The sequence below is a fragment of the Rosa rugosa genome, chromosome 1, assembly GCF_958449725.1.
Source record: "Rosa rugosa chromosome 1, drRosRugo1.1, whole genome shotgun sequence".
Taxonomy (NCBI): Eukaryota; Viridiplantae; Streptophyta; class Magnoliopsida; order Rosales; family Rosaceae; genus Rosa; species Rosa rugosa.
In genome coordinates, this window is record NC_084820.1 from 18021612 (window position 1) to 18032421 (window position 10810).

General features: G+C 37.4%; 1 long non-coding RNA gene across 2 annotated transcripts; it reads left to right on the top strand.

Moving 5' to 3' along the window:
* Positions 1-1423: 1423 nt before the first annotated feature.
* LOC133727454 (uncharacterized) lies at positions 1424-3923 on the top strand. 2 transcript variants are annotated; one of them, XR_009855189.1, is made up of 4 exons: positions 1429-1929; positions 2464-2589; positions 3023-3161; positions 3489-3923. It is a non-coding gene; the product is annotated as an uncharacterized LOC133727454 (long non-coding RNA). The 2 variants fall into 2 exon arrangements; XR_009855188.1 differs by having other exon boundaries at positions 1424-1929; positions 2464-3161.
* The last annotated feature ends 6887 nt before the right edge of the window (positions 3924-10810 follow it).

The following is a 10810-nucleotide window of genomic DNA, read 5'->3' on the forward strand; positions in this document are numbered from 1 at the left end:
TAATTGACTAATTTTATACATTGTTAGAAAACTAGTACATTACTTATAATTTACTTGGTTACTTTAATACAACCAAATCATCCAAATTAAAGAAAGACCAGTCGGGGGCTCGATTCTGGTTGGAGCCCACTTCATTCCAATATTCATGTACTCATATCTTAGTTAATTAAATGAAATGGTGATGATTTCTTGTTGATACAAACAAGTAAAACAAACCCCTAACCTTCTCGCTTTTTTTCTTTCAATAGATTCTTTCTTTGCATAACGTAGTTAATAAATTCACACTCCTAAATTTGCAATTCACACACTCAAAAGTTTTATCTTTACATAAACACAAAATTTAAGATATCAAAAAAAAAAAAAAACGTAGAGTGAATTATTTTCATTTTCACTCCTCATTTTCAATTCAGTTAGTTATATAACTACAAATATTCAAGTGTACGTTACACGTAGTATCACACATCTGAACCTAGCTCATTGTATAATATCGTGATGATCGAGACCATTAAAATTTTCAAGCCCTGCTTTTTCAATCTAGGTGAGTGACACGGCATGCCGAGGGGATGCGTAAGGAGATGGCGATAGTCAGTTGGACTAATTAAAACTGATACTTGCAGTAGAGCTAAGGCTATCTAGCAGAATCATAGCCTCATATACATAAGATTTATGATGAATAGGTAAATGTGACTATGGCAATCCAAACTAAGATTCTCAAGTCTCAAAAAAAGATTCAATAACTATTCTATGCACTAATATCTGAATAGCACGAGATTTATTTTGAACAAATTATCACAAAAAAAAAACCAAAAAAAAAAAAAAGATCACTGGACAATATAACATGTTTTCAGACTTTTTAAACGTAATGTTGGCACATGAATGCTAGCAACTGTTATTTGCCAAAGAGCTGTGCTACAGACCCTAAAAAATTATACCAAAAATCAATATCCAATGATATGGCATCTGAATTGGCGGCTTACATGTTATGACATTGAATTTAATAATTTCCAGCAAATTACATTGATTTTATTTAGAATATAACTAATCAGCAAAAAAACAAAAACAAAAGAAAGAATGTGGTTCACCAAACAACCAAATTTACTGCCGCCCTTCCTCAAACAAAAAAAAAAAAAAAACCAAATTTGCAGCAAATTTGGCTACAACCACCCTCCTATTAGACACACTTTTGTAATAGTATCATTTTGATAGAGCAAATGACACCCTTTGTTTTTTTCTATTTCACTTGTTTAACATATACACATAATCGTGACAAATGAGAGGGTAAAATTGATTTATCAGAATATAAGGGCCAATGATAAAAGAGGTCATTTTGAAGTGTCTTATTATAATCCAGGTAACACAAATGTCTCTATGATAATTAAGGTCACCTCTTTACGACCTACCACTAGAGTTGAACTTAATTACAAAAACTGCCACTGCGCTCTTCCCCCTCACATCGTCGCCTTTACCTCTTAAAATCTTAGCTCAGGGCTCCGACCTCTCAAACCCTAAATCGAAGCTCGTCTGGACCGTCTCGACATCTGCGGTACGGCCTTGTCGTCGGACCTAAGCTTCGATCTCGCTGGAACAACACCGATGGCGAGCCGGAGGTGATGCAGAGGCGTTTGAGGAGAGAAGCGTGGAGCCCAAATAGAGCAGAGTCGTCGAGAGAAGCCAATTTAATTTCGGTTTCCGACCGATGGAGAATCGGATAATTCTCGGCGGCAGCAGTGGACGTGCCATCGGTCGCGGCGGCGGAGAGTGGGTGATTGTCGTCGGAATTGAGTCCTCCCGGGCGGTGAAGTCAGTACGGATTTGATGAGAGTTTTGGTGGAAGTGAGTATCAGAGGCTTCCTCCTCCCCACAATTGGAAATAGTTGAGCTCTCTCTCTCTCTCAAGTTGGCTTCAACGTCGTCTTTGACTATCTCAAAGTAAATTTCATCACTTTCTGGAATTTAGTATTTGATTAACTGATTCAATTCAAGTATGTATTTGAGCTCTGGTAGGTATTAATGGAGTATTGACAGTTCAGATACTTGAATTAGAGGAGCCATTTGCACATATGAAAATCATTCATAGTATTGATCGTTCTTGTTGCGCATATATGATTAACAACAATTTAAGATAGAAATATATATGCATGTATACCTAAATGTATGTTTCTGATTTTATGATTTTTATGATTTTTATCTTAGCTCATTCCATGCTTAACCTACTGATTTTCATCTGTTTATGCGAATGAAATCCCTAAAAACTAAGAATTTAAAATCGATCTGAATTTAATTCTAGACGGAGCTAAATGGAAGTGCAGATGATGACGTTAAACCGTAGGATCTGATCTATAAGGACTTTGATCCACGTAGTATTAATATCCTAATCAGCATTTACACTACTTTGAGTTTCGACATGATTATTGATAATGCATTGCACTAAGACGTGGTTATTGATTAATTTATTGATTGCAGTGATGTTGATGCAACAATGCTGGAGTGCATTGCATTTTCGTGCCCAAATCTTGAATCTATGGAGATCTATATTTCTGAGAAGGCAACCAATCTAATTATTGGGTGTGGTTTTACATTTCTGTTGAGGTAGTTAAGAGTGAAGGTGAAAACAAATCGAGTAATGACTGATAATTGGACGCATTCTGTGATTTACAAAAATGCAGTGATGAACTGAGTATACAGATTTTGATTGTTAATGTATGAATAGCTCATGGTGGTGTGTACGGCATCATCACATTATAATCATAGTCGTCTCACAGCGTTCTGCTTCCTAAAATTATTGTTATGTTGTTAGCCTAGCATATGAAAATGCATTGTGGTCGTGTTCGATTTTATATGCTTTTTAGCTTTGTAATTCTGTAAAGTAGATCATAGTTATATATACATGCCTGATATGAAGCATGCATCCACTGTTAGTAGACTCTATAATCAACTATCGTCTTGTCAAAGATTATTTGTTGTTTTGTTTTAGTTTTAGTTTTTATGATTCACTGTGTTTGAACCTAAAGTGGGGCTATAGGTATTGAAAGACTGCCTTTCAAACCAGAGGGGTACAATTTTTGGACTTGGAGAGGTCATAAAATTCATTATGTCGTGCAAGGAGAAGGGCATGCTGTTCTTCTTATTCATGGTTTTGGTGCTTCTTCATTTCACTGGAGGTTTGTTTGCTTCTTTAAACCCATCTGCTCCAGTCTTTCCTTTTAGTCTTCATGGTTTATTGCAAGTGCATTGGCATGGTTGCTTGTATATTCCTTTAGCTTCAGTTTATGTGTTTATAGTTGCTTGCATAGTCCTTTAGCTTCGTCCACCGTTTGGTTTTTCTTGCTTCTGCAATTGAAAACCAATTGTTGTCAATAAGCATTGAGTTGCAAGAAGTTGAGTTTTTTCTTTTCTTAACCTTATTACTATTTATATGGTTATTCTAATGGTGGCTGTATGTCTAGTATCTTTCATGCTGATATTTTGTCCGATCTCCCATATAACAGGTATAACATACCAGAGTTGGCTAAAAAATACAAGGTTTATGCTATAGACTTGCTGGGCTTCGGTTGGAGTGAAAAAGCACTGGTTGAATATGATGCCATGATTTGGAAAGATCAAGTAGTGGACTTCTTGAAGGAGATAGTGAAAGAACCAACAGTTTTGGGTTCTGTGTTGGGTTTTTGCAGGGGACGATTACAAGATTAAAGTTTGGAACTACAAGATGCATAGATGTCTTTTTACTCTTCTCGGGCATCTAGATTATATTCGTCCCGTGCAATCTCACTTTTTTTTATGCTTGAAGCTTTGTTGAAAGATTTGTACAATGATGTAAGTTTTATAATGGTCTATGCTACATGTGCTCTATGCACTATAGTCATTCTCATTAAGGTTTATGAACCATTCGTTTGAAGGCAATGATTTCTTATTCTTGGTCCCCATACAGAGGATTTCTTGCCAAATCATTGTTAACCTCAAGTCACTGTCAGTGACTTGGCTACTGATAGTTACTTGGTTAGTGACATGGTCAGTTACTTAGTGACATGTGATTAACAGTGGCTTGACTATTAACTTGTGACTTGGCTACTGACAGTTACTTGGTCAGTGACATGGTCAGTTACTTAGTTAGTGACATGTGATTAACAGTGACTTGGCTACTGACTGTTACTTGGTCAGTGACATGGTCAGTTACTTAGTTAGTGACATGTGATTAACAGTGACTTGGCTATTAACTTGTGACTGTCAATGACATCACTACAAGAAAAAACAAAAAATGTGATGAATGAAATTCCTCACAAAAAGTCTAAATTCCTCACTGATAATCATCAGCGAGGAAATTGAGTCGTCGCAAATTTTCCTCACTTAAACCCCCTCACAGATTACTATATGCGAGGACTTTTGATTTCCTCACAAATGAAAAATTGCGAGGAATGCATATTCCTCGTAAATTAAAAATTGTGAGGAATGCATATTCCTTGCAAATTGAAAATTACGAGGAATGTATATTCCTCTCAAACTAATATTTATGAGGCTCTTGTATCCTCACATTTAATTTAAGAATATGCAAGGCCATTGTTGCTCATTTCACAAATATTTTGTTTTTGTCTTTTAAATTTCACTTGTTTGAAGATAAACCACTGATATAAGACAACTAAACAATTGATCAATAACACTTTCGGACTTATATTAAATAAAGAGTAGTTATTACATACATGGTTCCTCAATTGCAAAAACAAAATATCTTAGAAGATATTTAGTTGCTTAATTACATGTGCAAAAGATACCTCCCAAGTGGTGGTGCATGAAAATCAAGGTATCAATGTCTTCAATATCATTAATCCTACTACAAAGCATACCATTATTGTTGCTACTTGCTAGTAAAATACGCCCATGTAATTTGTTAAAGATCACCTTTAACTTTGCATACTACTTGGCTATTATTGGAAGCTTGTCATTCAAAGTCACTTGTATGCCTCTTGAGCTTTGCCCTAACATATCTCCTCTTCTTCATTTTCTCCTACAGCAAAATGAAAGGAGATGACTATATAGCCAACAAACATCCAAAAAATTTATATCACTAGTCAGTTTAACAATAATCTGACATTGATCAACCCACAACACTTGTTATACACCAGCAAAGACGTATAAAAAATTAGTACTGTAAGGATGATATTAATTTGAAAACTGAAGGAACAATCATCAGTGCATGACCATAGCTAGGAAAAAGTAGGATAACAATACTAGATCACAATATGATCTAGTAAATGGTTTCTGAGAACAGAGGAAGTGAACAACCTTTTGCCCTTTCCACTTGTGACTTGGACCCAGAAAAGAAACAAGCGTCTTTCCATAACATTTGAGACAGGGCCACATGCAAAGCTACTGATCGATATGAAATTTAAAATATTTGTACCTGAACTCTTAATGTGTGTTGCCGAGGTGCTAACCTTTGATGGGATTAGGGGCTCGTGCATGAGAAGCTCGAGATGGCTGAGGAACTGTGTGTGCAGGTCAAGATTCTGGTGTTGGTTGAGGAGCTAGAATTGTATCTGAGTGTGGAGACAATATGAACTTAGACTTTTTCCCACTGAGGCTTCATCTGCACTGTAAAATCACAAAATGTAAGAATACAATTAAACATCATGACCAACCAAAATGTTTTTGTGTGTGTGTGTGTGTTACTTAACAGACAAAAAAATATATATAAATAAAGTTAGTTTTACAGAGAGTTTAGGAGCTAGAATTGTATCTGAGTTTGGAGACAATCTGAACCTAGTCTTTTTCCCATTGAGGTTTCATTTGCTCTATAAAATCACGAAAAGTAAGAATACAATTAAACATCATTACCAACCAAAATGTTTTTGTGTGTGTGTATTACTTAAGATACCAAAAAAACAAAAATTATGTTAGTTTTACAGAGAAACACCTAAGCATAGAACATTAGCTACATAACTAACTCACTCAAGCTTAATGACTCAATGACTATCAAGCAGAAGATTGCAGAGCAACATTAAATGTTGATTGTAGATAAGTTAAAAATAATCCAAGTAGCTACAAATCTACAACTAAACCCATACCTTGTTCATCAATTCAGAAACATAATCATTTTTTTCTCTTGTCTCTGTATTCATCTACTTAACTCCAATTTCCTTTGCAAGAGAACTTATCAAACTGCTTCAACTTGCAAAGAAATCACAAAACTCCTCGCAATGGAACCAATTCCAATTAAAAGCTTGTGAATTCAAGTTTAACTAAGTTTACCTTGACAGGACTTTTAGATTGGCATTGATGTCCTCTGGCTTTTCCTTTGCACAAAAAAGAAAAAAGGTATAAAGTTTAAAAAGCAAAGGCAGAAACGCCAATAAAAGAAGAGCAAGAGAATTATACATATATGGTGTATCATACATATATTTCGAGAGGAACAAGGGGATGAATTCAATCAAACCACTTTTATATACACAAAGATACACAATATAGTTTCACACAGGGACGGAACTAGAGGGGGCTGGATTGTGCTGCAGCCCACCCCAGTTTTTTGGAAAAGAATTTCAAGCTAGACAAGAAATGATGAGATCAGAAATTTTCAGCATTGACCATTCCCTCTTCAAATGCTCACAGCCCGAGATAAAAAAGTCCGAATGGAGTGATTCCACTTAAACTAGAAAATACACTCATCAAGCTTTCCATCCATATAAAGTAGGTCACCCAATTTCCACTCAAGTGAAAATGGTAGCTTGTCAAAGTTGATAAACTGTTCTGCAAACTGCTGCAGACCTATAGTCACTCAAACTGCTATTTCTCCAAATCCAGAAGATTGAAAAGGATGAAACCATCTGGAACAGAAACTAGACACATTTCCCCTTCTTCCCATAAAAATTCACACTCCAATTAAATCTGAATAGAAAACTATAGGCCTGCAAGTTCACCGTTCTATTATGCAGATTCTCCTGTAAGCTGATTCTGATATTGGTGTACTTGGTTGGCTATTGTGTAAGCTAAAGGGCACAAAATTAAAAACTGTTTCTCAGGCATATGTGAGACATGCAGGTCTAACTTCCTGCAAATTTTAAGCTCCTTATTCCCACTGGTTTAGGAACTATAGCCTTCCAAAGTCAATCTACAATAACTTTTTCTGTTCTGACTCTCCAGTATTCCAATCAATATTCCATAAGTTTTACGATTCCAAATGAAAAATCCTTTTACAGGAAAATACTAGACATAGAGAAATACAATCCCACAAAATTTCAGAGCTTATGCTCCCCTGAGGTGAGAAATATAAGCCTCCAAAGTCGATTGATATTTCTGACATAAAACTGCTTAGCATGAAATAAAAAAAATAAAAACTTGAGGAAGAATTTGGCAACCTAAGATTTATCCCCCCTCAATTTAATTTTGTGGTTCTGTCCCTGGTTTCACATAATCAATCAACCATTACCCAAACAGAATTATCATATTCAGACTCGTAACAGCCAAAATCCAATTCAATCATAACCAAAACTATAAAAGACGAAGATGATATTCAAAAGGGCAAATTACTGGTCACTCCCTCAACTTTTGGGGAGTCGACAGTTCAGTCCCGCGTATCATAATTTTAACAAATAACTCCCTATACATTCAAATCTCACACAATTTGGTCCAAAATGACCATTTTACCCTCACTTCTTTTTTTTCTTTTCTTTTTTTTCTATCCTCTCTCTCACTTCCTCTTTTTTTTTTTTTTTTCCTATCCTCTCTTTCTCTCTCTCTCATTCTGCGAGGCATCCAGCCTTCCCGACCCAAAGCAGCGAGGCATCCACCACCTGCACCTAGGAATTCAATGGCCTCACCATCATTAATATTGGCAGCCGTCTTGAGCTTCTCAAACCTGGAGTCCACAATCACCTTCATCCTCCCAACAAATCCACTTTCAAAGATACTGTCCCAGAGGTCTGAATCATCTCCCAGAACAAGTTCACTCATTCTACTCCATGGCAGGTCAATTTGGGATCCGAAAACTTTCTTAAGCCACTCCAAGCTTCCTTCCAAGACCTCTTTGCTATTCATAGTCTCCCTTATCAACCTCTCAGCGGAGGCAAGCTCTTTGCCGCTGCCAATAGCATCAATGAGATACCTGCCATTGATCTTATCCACCATCTGAGCTCCACAGTCGGCAAGCCATGAAGAAGAAGCTTTCGCAATATAGTCTTTGTCCAGCATTACCATGGCAGACTCCAACTTGTCCCTGAAGGAATTCCAACACCGCCTTCCCACCGGCGTGGAGCCACCCTCACGCCTCCGACGTCGTCCAAGCAACGGCGGACAACTTCAGGCCACCCAACACCCGCCGGCACATGGAATCTCTGCAAAAGGAGCCGGAACCATCGTCTCCGCAAGCCACCGATCCCAACCGGCCTTCGATCTGCACCAGATAGCCTTCGAATCCGGCCGGCCAACCATCGACCCCCAACAGACGCCGCTCCGACCCAAGAGAATCCAATTCCTCTTCCAATCCCAGCCCGCTTCCCCGACTCATCCACTCCCTTCGACCCAGAAAGACACCGAACACCCACTGATCCAAAACTTCGAGCTTGAGACACAAACCTGAAACAAACCACCCGTCCGGCCTCACCGGGTTCTGAGTCGAAGAGGAAGTGAGAGAGAGGATAGGAAAAAAAAAAAAAAAAGAGGAAGTGAGAGAGAGGATAGAAAAAAAAAGAAAAGAAAAAAAAGAAGTGAGGGTAAAATGGTCATTTTGGACCAAATTGTGTGAGATTTGAATGTATAGGGAGTTATTTGTTAAAATTATGATACGAGGGACTGAACTGTCGACTCCCCAAAAGTTGAGGGAGTGACCAGTAATTTGCCCTATTCAAAATTATACCTGGATATGAGGGAGTATTTCAATTGGCAGCACAAGAAAACCACCTATAAACACCCAAAGACAAAAATGTAATCAGCAACTGCACCATACCAAACCAGTAACTTCATCCATACATAAAAGTTTTCTTACAGTGAAATGACCCGACTTACCATAATATGCACCTTCTTTACACATGCTCTTCAACTACAGAAACGGTATTCTAGATTAGCAATATCGAAAACTCATATTGTATAAAACCAATTGAGATACTGAAACCATAATTTAAAGTATCCACTAGACACTAGTTTCAATAAAATCATAAAATTCGGAAAACAATAAAATTCTGAATCCATTGAATCAAACACTGAAATGCTGAAATTATGTTCTGGTTTGCTCACAGTGTACTCAAAGTCCTGACTTGAAACGCTCCCTGCAAGAGTATCATTTGGCATTGGTATCCTAGTCAACAATTTTCAGTGTCAAATTTTTCTGGGTATTTCTAAAATCAAAAGTAATGAGAATACCCCTTTTGACGGCATAGTAAGAATCCTCTGCAGCAACTTTGGCAGCTCCAATCTGAACAAAACAACACAAATGAAAACCCAGAAAAACAAAAAGCGACATTTACATTGGGTGGAAAAGAAGAAAGAGAAAACATACGGTTGCGCTCTTCAAGAAAGCATCGGCGATGTCATTCAGCAATGGACTACCCAGTCATTCAGAAAAGTGCGAATGAAATTTCAGATGAGTGGAAGAAAAAATTAAACCAAAGCATGTAGTTTATGCGGGGTTTTGGGGAGGATGAGAAGATCGAATTAGGAGGGATAGCTAGTCGCACGAGGTTGGCCAGCCGTCCGCCGTAGTTATCTGTGACGAGAGATACCCTAAGTCGGGAGACGAAGGGACGAGCCGAGAGAGAGAACAGGTGTAGAGAGTGCTCATATATTGGTAGGTACTTTAATGTGTTTAGGGTGTGAGGAGTTCTTAAATTTCCTCACTGATAAATTTGGGATGGCGCCATCTTGTCCCGCCCAATAGATTGGGACAAATTTCCAAATTATTTGCAAGGATATTTTTGGCATAACCAAGGAATCATAACATTCCTCGCAAACTATGATTATTTGTGAGGAATTTTTCCTCGCAGATCTTTAACTAAGCGACGACCATTTATTCCTCGCAACTTGTCATTTTGGGCGAGGAATTATCAATCCTCGCAAATACTTTCCTCGCTAATTTCCTGATTTCTTGTAGTGCATGTAATGTGACATGGTCAGTTACTTAGTTAGTGACATGTGATTAACAGTGACTTGACTATCAACTTGTGACTTGGCTAGTGACATTGTCAGTGACATGTAATGTGACATGGTCAGTTACTTAGTTAGTGACATGTGATTAACAGTGACTTGGCTATTAACTTGTGACTTAGCTACTGACAGTTACTTGGTCAGTGACATGATCAGTTACTTAGTTAGTGACATGTGATTAACAGTGACTTGGCTATTAACTTGTGACTTATCTACTGACAGTTACTTGGTCAGTGACATGGTCAGTTACTTAGTTAGTGACATGTGATTAACAGTGACTTGGCTATTAACTTGTGACTTGGCTACTGACAGTTACTTGGTTAGTGACATATAATGTGACATGGTCAGTTACTTAGTTAGTGACATGTGATTAACAATGACTTGGCTATTAACTTGTGACTTGGCTACTGACAGTTACTTGGTCAGTGACATAGTCAGTTACTTAGTTAGTGACATGTGATTAACAGTGACTTGGCTATCAACTTGTGACTTCGCTACTGACAGTTACTTTGTTAGTGACATGGTCAGTTACTTAGTTAGTGACATGTGATTAACAGTGACTTGGCTATTAACTTGTGACTCATCATATAATTAGCCACTGCAAAAGCATGAATTCCATAAAATGATCAATAACTAAATTTTACAGATGTTAAAATGAAAGCTCATCTACTCATCAGATATCAAG